The sequence below is a fragment of the Panthera tigris genome, chromosome A1 (assembly GCF_018350195.1).
Source record: "Panthera tigris isolate Pti1 chromosome A1, P.tigris_Pti1_mat1.1, whole genome shotgun sequence".
Classification (NCBI taxonomy): Eukaryota; Metazoa; Chordata; class Mammalia; order Carnivora; family Felidae; genus Panthera; species Panthera tigris.
Window position 1 is genome coordinate 213320465 of NC_056660.1, and position 14378 is coordinate 213334842.

Genomic DNA, 14378 nt, shown 5'->3' on the forward strand with positions numbered 1-14378 from the left:
GACTCAATGGCACGCTTTGCTTGGCTTTCAAGTCTGACTTACTGCTTTACTGCTGGCCTATGAGGCTCACCTTCCCTTGTTTTTCCTCTAATTTCTTCTGAATGCACTCCCCAGGAAGTGAAAGTTACAACTTGTCTTGATAGACATTCCAAAGCCTATAGACTTGATGGACATAGAGAATGTATTCAGAAGCTTCCTGCTCAGCTATCACACTCTTTGTTCTTTTGTGCATATCCTAAGTGAACTTTGCTCCAGACAAATTAGCCTAGGGCAAGGCGTTATAAAGAGTTGATTCCAAGAAAGACACAAAACACAGGAAAAGGGAGTAGTTAGTCATTTATTTCCATTTATGTTCCTATTTTTAGCCAAACATTTATCATTTTCATCTTTAATTCTTCCTACTAATGTTAGTAATTCATAGTTTTACTTTGTTGTGAGCATAAAATTTTTTTGTCTCTTACAGTTTTTAAGCATTCATCAATTTAAGGGGCAAGAAATCCTCACATTTAATGAGGGAACAACTTGATTAACATGAATGCTTGAGGTTTTTACTATCTGGAATTTGAGGTAACACTATAGATGTTATAGATTATTGAATTATGCTCAATCACTATATCTTACCTTGTGAAAAATCTTAATTTCATTAAGCAAAATGTTAACCTTCCAGTGTTTGATTCAACAGAATATCAGTGTCATTTTTTTTTTTTTCTGGGAAGTATTCCCTGACTTATGGTATATTATTAGAATAACATATCACACATGTTACAGTTGATTGTGTATATCTTGTGTATATGTCTGGCTTATTAGTGACTTGAGAGGGAAAGAAGAAAGTTCAGTTTGTACCTCAGTTTATCCATTTTCTAGCCTTGTACTTGGTAGACAGAAAACACATTGTCCATTGCCTGTTGAGTTGAAGTAAATCCTAGTCTCATCTAAAAACTTAGTATGGTTGCTTAATTTTAACAGGAACATGAAGATGAATTGTTATAGTGCTCTCTTTCATGAACAAGAATTTCTCTTCTTAAATAAAGATTGTAGTACAGGCTTTTCTTTTTCTTGTTTTATAATGTTATAATAATGTTCTAAGTTACCACTTCAGGTACTTCAGCTCTTACTGGACTCTATAGTCAGACTTATCTCTCAGAAATGCTTCTAGTATATCTTTGCTCAAAATCCTTGGAAACATCCCCATTAGGAAGGGGTAAACTGGACTACTTTGCATCCCTTACAGTGGCTGACACGGTACTTTGTGTAGTTATTCAATGGATGCTGATTAACTGGGAGATGTCAGCCTGAAGGTGGTTCTGACACTGGGCTGCTGAGTTCTGCGTTTAGCCACATCTAGTTAAATTCATGTATCAATGATGTGTATGAATACATAGAATGTATGCTTATCAGATTTGCAAATGACCTGAGGCTGAGATGGATGGCAAATATATTAGATGACAGAATCAGAATCTGAAAACATTTTGACAAGCTTCCTTTAACAGGATGAAATTTAATAGGGATAAAGGTAAAAGCTTACCTTAAAACAAAAAACAAAAAACTTTTTCTGCTGAACAACTGCAAGTAGAAATGTGGAAGACTCTAAGAAAGGACCATTAGTGGTACAGCAGCCACACACAGGCCAGTGGAGTAGAAGGAAGGAGGTGAAGGTTGGCCCACTGGCATTGGTTAGACCATATCTGAAGTCTTGTGTGCAATTCTGGGTTCCACATTTTCAGAGAGATACAGGTGAATTAGAATGTGGTTAGAGGATGTCAAAGGGTCTTTTCTTTTTATTAATTTAATTTAATTTAAATTTAATTTAATTATTATATTAGAGGGAGAGAGAGACCGAGCATGAGCAAGGGAGGGGCAGAGAGATGGAGACAGAATGTGAAGCAGGCTCCAGTCTCTGAGCTGTTAGCAAAGAGACCCACATGGGGTTTGAACCCATGAGCAGTGAGATCTTGACCTGAGCTGAAGTCAGATGTCTAACCGACTGAGCCACCCAGGTGCCCCAAAGGGTCTTAAATTTATGCTGTGAAATGAATATTTTTCTATGATCAGAGAAAATTCATAGGAAATATGCTGGTATTTTTTTTTTTTTAACAGTGGAAGTACTATCATGAGGAAAAGAGATTTGTCTGGTATTGCATGTTGTCAAAGTTTTGACTAGCATTCGCTATCTGGAAGTTACAGGGAAAACAACTTTGGCTAACTCTAGGGAAAAACTTTTTAATAGCCAGCTTTTAATTAAGTCACGAATTGCCCAGGAAAACATTGAGTTGTCCAATTTCTTTCCAAGAGAGGGAAAAATCCAATAAGGAGGAGGCTGCATGAAAACAACAGATACCACTACATACTTATTAGAATGGCTAAAATCCAAAACACTGACAACACCAAATGCTGGCAAGGATGTAGAACAACGAGAACTCCTACTCAGTTCCGGTGGGAATGCAAAATGGTTTAACCACTTTGGAAGACAGCTTGGCAGTTTCTTGCAAAACTAAATATATACTGTTATCATACCACCCAGACACCATGTTCTTTGCTGTTTACCCAAATGAGTGGAAAACTTATGTCCACACAAAAACATGTACTCAAATGTTTATAACAGTTCTATTCGTAATTGCCAAAACTCAGATGCAACCAAGATGTACTTCTCAAGGTGAATGGATAAACAAACTGTGGTACATCCAGTTTTCATTTATAAATAAAATAATAATAACAAAAAGTAATAAAAAGAAATGAGTTATCAAGCCATTAAAAGACACAGAAGTACCTTAAATGCATTTTGCTAAGTGAAAAAAAGTCAATCTGAAAGGGCCACCAGTATATCCCATTTTGGAAAAGACAAAACCATGAAACACTGAAAAGATCAATGGTTGGCAGAGGTTGAATGGAAGGTGGGATACAGGGGATTTTTAGAACAGTGGTTTCCATATTATTATTTTGCTTACTCTGTATGATATTATAATGGTGGATACATGCAATTATATATTTGTCAAAACCCACAGAATTTATAACACCAAGAGTGAACCCTAATGTAAACTATGCAGTTTGGGTGACAATGATGTGTCAGTGTAGGTTCATGAATTGTAACAAATGTACCACACTAATGCAAGATATTAACGATAGGGGAAACTGTGTGTGGGAGATGGGGGGTGATGGGGGTATATGGGAGCTCTATATACTTTCTTTTTTTTTTAATGTTTATTTATTTTTGACAGAGAGACAGAGCATGAGCAGGGGAGGGGCAGAGAGAGAGGGAGACACAGAATCCAAAGCAGGCTCCAGGCTCTGAGCTGTCAGCACAAAGCCCGACACGGGGCCTGAACCCACAGACTGCGAGACCATGACCCGAGCTGAAGTCGGACGCTCAACCAACCGAACCACCCAGGCATCCCTCTATATACTTTCTATAAACCTAGAACTGCTCTTTAAAAAAAAAGGATACATGAGTTAGTGATGAGGTAGGGCATAGTGACTGGGATCTACTGGCCTGAGGCTTTTCCTGTGGCATCTAATAAGGGTCTGTAGAGATTGCAGTGAGGAAGAGAACTGACCTCAGTAGCAGAGGAGCAGTTTCCAGTGTCGGGTGTAAAGGACACTTGGAAAGCATAGAGGGGAACTGCAAAATAAAGAGGAGTTTATAAGGTAGAGTGTTAGGCAGCAGGAGGGTAAGACTCCAAGATGGAAAACAAAGACATTAACGAGTTCTCATGGCTTCTGGAGTCTGGTGTAGGACAGCTGGTTCAAAGGCATAAAGAGTGGCTGACCTTGAACTTCCTGTCTCTGGAGGAATTTACAATAAACTGGAGACTACTTTCTGGAAATGCTACACACACATAGACACAGACACACACAAATATGTATATATACACACATATGTATATACGTACCCACATGTATGCATACATAATTGTATACAGACACGTGTACACCATATATACACATAGATATATTTATATGTAAATGAATATACACATAAAGATAATTTTAGATACTGAGAAACACTATTAAGAATATAAAATAGATCTATGTGATGGAAATAACACTGGCAGGGTGGAGGGAGATGAGCTTTATCAGGGATAGTCAGGCAAGGTCCTTTATGGAGTAGGTAGACATTGGAGCTGATACCTGAAAGATGCAAAGAAAGCAGATATGATAAGGGCTGAAAAAATAACACTGAAGCAAAACTACATATTTTTACATTTAATTGTTAATATTCTATTAGTTTCCTTTGGAGTGTGTGTGTGTGTGTGTACATGTGTGTGTTATGTGTGTGTGTATGTGTGTGTTATGGAGTGTGTGTGTACATACATGTGTGTGTATGTTATGGAGTGTGTGTGTGTATGTGTGTGTTCTGCCGTTAGTAAGGGAGAAGGGAAAGTATTTAGAAAGCAAAGGAAGAAAAGACAAAAATAGAAACCAAGCTATTTCAAGGATTGAACTCAAGAATCTTACAAAAGGTGTTTAGAAAGACATGGCACTCTAGGGGTGCCTGGGTTGGCTCAGTTGGTTAAGCATCCAACTCTTGATTTCAGCTCAGGTCATGACCTCATGGTCTTGAGATTGAGCCCTGTGTTGGGCTCCGCGCTGGGTGTGGAGCCTGCTTAAAAGATTCTCTCTGTCCCTTTCCCTCTACCGCTCCCCTCCCCGGTTGCACTCATTCTCAAAAAACAAAAACAAAAACAAAACAAAAACAAAAACAAAAACAAAAACAAAAAAATGTGGGACTCTAGTACTTACCAAGAATGACAATAGATCATTTTTCTCGTAATGGATCTGAAGAATAGCTTCCTACCTAGCCTGGGAAAATTTGATTACTTTCTCAAGTTAAAAAAACATAAGCAAGAATTGTGATAATAGTTTGTGACAAAAATTTTTAAAATTAAAAAACCTTTTTTGGATGAATTATCTACCACAAACTATGTATCTCTCAGAGTAAAACATTTATTTGTGAGTATGGCCTTTTTTTTTTTTCTGGTAAAAGAGGTGACAGAAAAAGGGTATGGTTAGAAGCACTGTGAAATGACCAAGCTGTGCACACACTGGGGCACATGTCTTTTGCTTCTTATGGTCCTGGGGGAGATGTGAAGAGATGAAACACATTCAGTCATGCATACAGGCTTTGCGAATGTACATAGGTCTAGAACAGCTATGAGAGAAGAACGAAGTGAGAACAGGGAGTAGCAGGAGAGAAATAGGGGTGATGGAGAGCATGATAGCAGAACAGCATAGGACAGAAGAGAAAGGAGAGAGAGAGAGGAGAAAGACACACGACTCCCTGTAATGTGATCTGGGAGAGAATATTTAAGCCATGAACTTACCAAAGATTTATGAATGGGTCACCCATGATCTGGTAATGACCACTGCAAACGTGCAGTTGTCTTAAGTAATGTCGCCTGTAAGAAGTCAAAAGTGTCATGTTCTCTCCTCTTTCAAGTTTTTGTGTCTTCTCCCCATGTTCTTTTTCTGTGAAAAGGCAGATACTCATCAGGCTTATGATGTGCTATTACACCTGTTTAAAGGTCTATCCAAGATTTTGGTTGGTGGCCTTCAAAGTGTTTGCCCATGACTGTTCAAATCTCTCAGGCTGCAGTTGAGAATCGTTGAAGAGCTGTTGTACATGGTAGACCATGGGGCTTTCCTGTTGCTTTCGGAGTTCCACCTCTGCAACTTCTGTCAGGCAGTTTCACTCCATGTCATACATCTGCAAAGTCAAATTCAAGGAAACCCATTCACCACAGTGAAATTCAGTAATAATTTAAGCGGATATACTTCAGCACAAAAGGATTTATTTTGGTGTGTTTTTAGGGCTTGGTACAACACACTGATACAAAAATACTAAATCCCCAGGAAAAAAAAGTAGTATTGTAAAGGATGTGAGAAGGGAAAAAAGAACAAAGGACTTTTCTCCAATCAAATGCAAATGAAAATGACCCGCAAGATTCTGAAAACACTCTTTCTCCTGACAATGAACATTTTCATGCGGTGAAATCCATTTTTGAGACTCATTAGCAAACGCTGTGATCTTGCTTATTTTGTATAGCAGCGTCTGGTTATTTCAAATTGATTAGGAGACCTCTGATGTGGGAGAGCGAATCACTGAACTACCCCAGGTATTTCTGTAATTGGTTATCATGCTTAATTACAAATGTTTCAGCACAGCCAATTTATTCTGGAGCAGATTTTCCTTGCTTTTCCGCTGCTGCTCCTGCCAGTGCTGTTTTCTGTTTTCAGGGAGAGAGAAGAGAGAGAGTGAGAGAAAGCGTGTGCACGCAAATTAACCTTCTCCTGGGCATGTTTTGGTTCTAAAAAAAGCAGATTAATGGATTGATAGATTCATTCAAGGTATTCTATCAATAGCAGTAGTTAAAAAAGGAAAAAAATGGAAACGTGTGTGTTGGTTTATAGTGGGAGGTCACTCGTTGCAAACTGTTACCAATCCTCCCTGGTTCTATTATTTCCATTAACTGGTGCTGAGAGCAGGAAGTTCAGTGCTCTCATCTCTCTCACCCTGCCACGGTGCTGGCTGACCTTCATGTATTCAATCCACTTGCTCCTGAGCTCATCAGAAATAAATGGACTAGAATAGAACAGAATATGGCTCCACATCGAGCTATTCATCGTCCGGTGATCCTGAAGACCTGAGTAACTGGCTAGTTGTGCTGATGTCCTGGGCTACGGACGGGGCACACATTACATTCTCCACACTCTCTCATTCACAGCCTGGGGCATTCCAGAGTCCAGTAATGGGAGGTGGGTCTCTGGCCAGGGTCCTGGCACTGTGCCTCCTGCCTCAGCCCTTCTGTGAGGATCTGCGTGAACTTTGCAGCACCAAAGAGAGCTAGCAAGACCCTGAGTGTGATATCTCATGATCTGAATGAGACTTAGGAATATGTGGACATTGTTTTTTCCTGGGCCATCCCTTCTGAAGACTACACATCACCTAATAAGATATGTCTTCTTATCTGTGAAACAACAGATACTTTCGGTACAAAAGCAGAACATGCATTATTTGATGTCCACTTTGATTTCTAAGACTTTCACATTTAAAGAGTGTTGTCATTATTATCTTAAGAACTGAAGTAAACTTTCAAATAAAAGTAGGTTCTAAAAAAAAATCCTGTTGCTAAAGAATGGGAGGGGTTAGATTTGATCCAGTTTAATTCCCCATTGGTGAAATTTACTGGATATCTGTGGGAAATTATTTAAATAATGGTGCTGGGATGGCTCCTTGAAATAAGTTAGGCTAATTTACCTTCCAGATGATAGAGATCAAAAGAAGTCAAGGTCAGAAGTGGTACAGCTGCAACCAGAATCCAGCTTTACTTCAGGTGATAAAAAAAAAAAAAAAGTTTTCTGTTTTCTCTGTATTCTCCCAAACCAGCATCCTCCTTATGTCAGGAATTTTCTGTCCCTGTAGAGTGATATCATTTTGTTTTTGTTGCCACGATATACAGGAATTGTTGATGATAATATGGAATATAATTAATTATAAGGAATTACATTTTTCATTTTTCAGTGTTTATTTTAGAATCTAGTGAAATTTGAGTTTGATTCTTTAACATTTGAGTACACAGAGGAAGTACTTGTCTTCTGTGGCAAAGATATCTATTTTATAGTCTCTGGTATTTACTATCAGCACTTTAGTAAACTTCTGTAAATCATTATTGAGGGTGAGAATTAATTTTAAGAAAAGTAGCCATTGGCAACGTTCACATAAATGTGTGAGAAAAACATTCCAAATGGGGATTTTATAGTCACTGAAGGAAAAGCTCTTCTGTTATATTAGAGCTGCCAAAAGAATTCAGAACTCGAAAGATCCAAATGACAGCAAAGCAGATTGAAGCCGCTCTTCCCTCTACATTCTCCTTTCTTTATGCATTCAGGGCTCTGCATCAAGAAAACTTACATGCAAGGGGTGCAGAACAGATCCAATTATACAGAGCTCTAGCTAATGTCTGATGCTTTAAGTACTTTTCAGAATTTTTGTAGATCTCTATAGAACCATCTCTCAATTTCTCAAAGTAATGAGGAAATCCTTGGAATACATTACCCCAAAACCCATAGAAAGAAGTAATTAGCATTCATTACCAATTTTATTTCAATGGCTAATTGCCCTTCATACCCATATATTGATACAAAGAACTGGACAGTCAAGTAGCATTTAGTATCATTTATTATATGGATATGGAGAGAATGGTTAAAAGGAAGTTTTTGCTGCTCCAAAAAATCTGCAAAAATTTGCACATAGTTTGATAGAGTGCTGTGATTCATTGAAAACCTGACCTGACACCAGTGAGTGGAATGGGCAGAGGAAGGTTCTTGATTGGTAGGATGGATACCATTGCATTTGAGGAGTAGGAAAGGAGTGGCCGTGAGGTGAAGGGGGTGATGTGGCACTTGTATGTATGTATGTGTGGTCTCACACCTGCGATGGGCCTAAATGAGCGTAGACAAAAGTTTGAGACACTTTGGTGTGAGTGTCCCCTGAGAATGATGAATTAGGCAAATTTCTATTTGAGGGGCATACTTCTAGATTTTCTGTTCTTAGCAGAAGACCCCACTAATCTTTGAAACACCAGAGGGCTGCAGATGTCCATAAAATTACCTCATCTCATTCTGGCCCCCTTGCATTATGGCCCCCTTGCATTACAGGATAGGAAAAAAAAAAGAATATATTTGATATTTTGACTCATGGAAAATTTCTGGAGCTCTCTTATAAGCTGAGCACTGTCCCAGGAGCTTTTGCTTGCATATTGGGGCCCAAGCAACAGAAAACACACTAAAAATAGGAAATTTGGGAAGGATATAATAATAGGATAATTAAAAAAATGTGTGGGTTTTATGTAAAAGAACCATAAGAGCTTGTGAGTCATCTCAGGGCTAGTAAGAATAGAATTGGAATGTCTTTATTACCCTTAGGCCTGAGTGGCAGTTGGAACTCAGAGAGAGGACTGAGTGTCAGGGGTTCTAGCTCACAGGAGGGATACTGAATAGTAGGCCTTTAGAGAAAGAGCTGGGGGAGTTAAGTACCTACCCCCAACTCTCCTTCCTCCATCACACCTCATGCTGGGAGTTTCTATTAGCTGAACTCAATTAGAAAAGTGAGAGAAAGGGAGCTCGTTGATGCAGTCTGTTGTGGGTCAACATCTTAGTGGAGAGGTCAGCGTATAGAGGGAGCTCAATAGAAAGAGAATGTCCTGAGAATGTTGAGGATGCATGCTTTCTCTTATTTCATGGCTCAAACAGCCCAGGGTGTGTGTGTGTGTGTGTGTACGTATGTATGTATGTATGGATGGATGTATGGATGGATGGATGGATGTATTTTAAGGAGGCTCCATACCCAGTGTGAAGCTCAGCATGGGATTTCAACTCATGACCCTGAGATCAAGACCTGAGCTGAGATCAAGAGTTGCGTTCTTAACTGACTGAGCCACCCAGGCACCTTGGGCATGGGTTTTAGTTGCAAACAACAGAAACCAACTATAGCTGGCTTAAGCAGGAAAGGATTTAGAGAGCCTTCTGGAATCCCTGGGACACCTGTTAAACCAGGTTCTGGGAGAACACCACTGCTGCTTACCTGGGTTTGCGTCAGAGACACTATTGCTGCTGCTACTACAGCAAGTGCTAATTTTGCCTTCACAGCCAGAGATTCTTCCTCATGGACCATTTTTCTTGTTTCACCAGCTGCTGATTTAAAACTGGGGTGGGTGCCTAAGACTGGCAGACTCTTGACTGAGGTGGAGGAGTGAGTACTTGGCATCATTAGCTTTCTATAGAGGTTCAGTACTTCTCACAAGAATTTTTAGGTGAAGAATGCTCCAAATTTAGGGACTAGGTTCCAGTGATGGGTGTCCAAAAAGCATGTCAGATGTCACTACATGTGGGTTTTATTAGCTCCATTCTGTAGATGAAGATCAGGTTCAGAGAGGCTAAAAAACTTGCCAAATTTATAGCTTTAGTTGAGAGTCAAACCGTAAGAGCAAGTTTTGGCTCTTTCTACTATGTCAAAATTTCTCTCAACTCTTTCAGATAATTCAATCTGATTTCCACTTTAGTGAATTCGTTTTATTCGTTTTCTTTTAAAGACAGCACTGGATAGTTTTTTGAAAGTGCAAATGATTCTCAAGTTATCTTGGATGAAGAAATATATGAGAAATACATAAAAAAAGGAATAGTGAGAGGAGACATGTTTTCTGAGTATTAACATATAATTGAATGCTGTAGTGATAGGAATAGCATGGTATAGGTAGAGATGTATAGATTAACACTCGATTGGAAGTGCCAAAAATAAAGGCCCAGAAGTATAATACTGAAGTGTGTGATAAAAGTGGAATTTTAATACAGTGGAGGAAAGGGTAGATGCTATCATCAGTTTGTTGGGACACCCTGCTGACCATTTGATTAAAAAATTACATCATATACTAATTGAATTCCAAATGCATTAAATGTTTTAGTATGAAAAAGAACAAAAGAAAATGTAGGCAGATAGTTATGTAATCTTGTTCTGTGTGAAGTGTTTTTAAGTATGGCACCAAAGTGAAGAAGACAGAAAAAACTATTGCTAGACTGGAGTATGTGAAAAGTAAACATTACTCCCTGGCAATCACAATATGACAAAGAGCCACCTGGAAAAACACCTGCAAAATATATAAAATAAAAGAGCTAATATTCTTGGTACGAATAGAGAAACATTCACAGAAGAAGACATGATATGGCCAATTAACATATGGAAGGATATTAATCTCATTTGTAATCAAATGAATTCATATTTCAACAAAATTAGAAATTAAAGCAATTAACAATATCCAAGGTAGGCAAGAATGTGTGTGTATGTGCTTTTTATTTTATACTTTCTTACTGGGATCAAAATTGGATAAGTTTCTTTGGAGAGTTATTTGACATTATAGACTAAAACTCTTTAAAACACAAATACCCTTTGTTGAAACAGTTTCATTTCCAGGAATTTTTCATCTTGAAATAGTTCAAGAAACATAAATTATGTAGAGATGAAATTTGTAATAGAAAAAATTTTATTTATTAGAATGTATTTTCTTAATAGAAAAAATTAGGAAAAAAGCTACCAATTATTCATAAACTGGGGATGCTAAATAATTCATACACATTTATAAAGTGAAATAGTACTTAGTCATGAGAAGGCACATATCTATGGATATCAAAAGAGACCCATGATATATTTTCAGTTGGAAAAAAATAGGGTATAAAATACTATGAATAGCATATGTAATGTTTGTAAGAAAAGAACTTTATGTATAGAAAAACTGAGAAGATTATGCTCTAAATTGTAAACAGTGATTTTGTCTCACTAGCAGCATCTGAAATAATGTTATCATCATGTTAGTTATCACGTTGGTTTTCCTTTATCCATTTTGACATTTTCCAATTATTTTATGATTAAACATTGATAAACATAAAAAACAAAAAAAATCTGTTTATGTTTTGAAAAACAAGTAAAAGATACATATATTACGTACATACATTAAGCAACATATAAAGACTAGTTTTCATGGTCTCATTTTACATGATTTTTTTTAGTGTAATTGGGTGTGTGTGTGCGTGTGTGTGTGTGTGTGTGTGTGTGTGTGTGTATGAGGGAGAGAGAGAGAGAGATTGAGAGAGAGTAAGAAAAGGGTAGAAAGAGGCAAGGAGGAGAGAAACATGGAGAATATAATGATTTGTCCTAATTTTCAATCCTCGGATGATGTGGAGGGAGAGAATTGATCACTGTAACCTGCACCTAAATCCTGCTTTGATCACAAGACCTTTCTTAATTCTAAAGGACTACTTTATAGGTGAGATTAGGTTTGATTATCAAGGGACCTTCACTTTAGTCCTGTAGAGAGCCAACAGGGCCTCATATCTGAGAATGAAGAGACTTCTGTATTCAGTGCTCTTCTGAAACCTAAGTGGCTTTTATAAGGATGGGCTGTGGATAGAGAGAAGGAAGAGAACAGTTTACAAGGAAGAAATAAAAGAGAAAAATGGAAAGGAAATAACATGTATAGAGAGGAACAGGAAATGGAGCCCATAAGGAAAATAAAGGACACAGTCAGACAATTAAAAAAAGGAGAAGCTCCTTTAAGTTTCCTCATAGAGTACCAATCTTAGAATGGATCACAGTGATCTACTCTAACCTGTTCTTAGTACAGTTGAGGAAGCTGAGGCCCCAAGAATTTAGGTGGCTTGCTCAAAGCCATTTGATTAGCCCACCCAGATCTGAGACTGGAATTTAGGTCTTCTATCCCCCAACCCAGTGATGTTTCTACTAGCACGTAGTTCTTTCAGGAAGTATTAGATCAGCAAGATCATTAATTAATGACATTAGTGTGGAACAGATGTGGGCATTAGTACAGAAAGATGACTGATAATCTCAGGAGTTTGAGATTGCTTCTTTTTGTGGATTTTGCTACTTTTTATTGTGTCTAGTTTATAAAATTTAGTGTTTTCTTTTTTTTTTCCTAAAACAGAATGTTGTATTTAGGAAAGTATCTTTCAATGAGAGGGTTCTAAAAAGACAAATAGAGCTAATTTTCCAAATAGTTGAATAATACTCTATGAGGGTCACAAATAATAGAGACCTGATGATAATAACACTTATTTTTCTTAAGCAAGTATTTTCACGTTTTCTGTTGGAAAAGATTAAAGGACCAATACTCAAGAGACAACTTCAAGAGGCAAGTCAGCATTTTTGACCAAGTTTTCTCTCTTTGCATATAGGCAACACACAGCAAGAACAGCAGCAAAGGGATTTGCCAAGTGAAAGGAAAGAACATTTGAAGCAAGAGAGAAATAATTTCCTAGCAAGAAGGGCTATGTGGTGATGGTTCAGCTGGTGATCCATTATGCCTGTTAAGAGGCCAAAGAGAACTGTAGATCTCTCAGGTCCACGGGGGCAGAGGCAAGGGAATAAGTTGAAGGGAACACCGGAAAAAATGAAGTGCCTTAACAGCTGAAAAAGGCTGATGGATGTGCTCCGCACCTCAGAAGACAGAGCTCCCAGCAGGAGAATAAAGAGTGCAACAGAGCAGAGCCTGCTAGAACCACACAGTTAGGGAACTGATCCTCTAATAACCTCCCGTTTCAGGAGTTTATAATGTGCTATAAAAACCCCCTGTCTCTAGACTAAAACCTGGCACGACCACACTTAACTGCATTTTACTGCCATCACACAAATCCCCGATTTGCTGTTACTTTCTCTTAAATAGGGCTGGATCTATTTTCAGCATTGCAGGTGCCAAGATGTTTTGTAAAAATTCTCCGTGGAGAATGGATTTGATTTTTAAAATGCAGAAACTGGATTTCAATTCTTAAATTGAAATGCTGGACTAGGCACCAAGGACATTTTGATTAAATCATGCCTATGTTCAGGCTATTAATTCCAGCTCGGATGGTGTCCGTAGATACAGAAAACTACTTGAAAAGCAGAGATATTCAGAGTCTTCAATGGGTGAAGGTCATCTAATAGCTAACTCTTCTCGGTGGCCTTCATAACAAAATTTCGAGAAGCTTTTACTTCTCACACATATTGGCAGTTCCGTTTACTTCCTGTGAAGAGGAAATGAAATATTTTGTAGAAGAGTCTATTGATACTTAAAAAAATAGACCCAATAATAGACATAGTATTTACGTGTGCATTTCAAATATTGCAACCACCAGTAGTAATGAGTGTTCTTATGCCTTCACCTGACTCAGTTTTATTTCAGTGGTTGGTTACAGGTCATGATCTATCCATTCTATGCTAACCAGAATATTCTATGCTAACTAAAACAGGCTGACTAGAATTCCAGTTAAGTTAAATGACTGTGTACAGTCAAATTCAGAATCAGAAATAAAAGGTCATTGTATCTTTCCTTTTCTACGTCACTCTCTATAATTAGAATACATTATAATGTATTATTATTCACTAATTTCCAATTATTTCTTCCTAGGTACACAGGATATGCTACCAAGTATAGGAGAAAAAAGGCTGCCATCATGGAAGCATAATAAAGTAAAACCCACACTTAACTGTTTAGAGAACCAAAGGCCTAATTAAACAATTTAGAATATTTTATAGTTTCTCAGATTTGTTCCTGAAAAAAGGGTCACTTTGATAGTCCAGCTGTTCCAGCTAATTATTTTCAAAGTGAACTGCTATTTGCTCTTGCTTCTATTGGTTTATTTACTTTCAAGTTAGAGGTCCAGCTTCAAGCTGATATTAAAAAAAATTTTTTTTAATGGTTATTTTTTGAGAGAGAGAGAGAGAGAGAGAGAGAGAGAGAGAGAGAGAGAGAGAAACAGCATGAATGGGGGTGTGGCAGCACAGAATCCGAAGCAGACTCCAGGCTTTGAGCTGTCAGCATAGAGCCTCACACAGGGGT

General features: G+C 37.9%; 1 long non-coding RNA gene across 1 annotated transcript; it reads left to right on the forward strand.

Annotated features, from left to right (window-relative positions):
• The first annotated feature begins 499 nt into the window (after window positions 1–499).
• On the forward strand, window positions 500–14037 carry LOC122241358. Its single transcript, XR_006221446.1, has 3 exons — window positions 500–567; window positions 7260–7328; window positions 13947–14037. It is a non-coding gene; the product is annotated as an uncharacterized LOC122241358 (long non-coding RNA).
• Window positions 14038–14378: the final 341 nt, after the last annotated feature.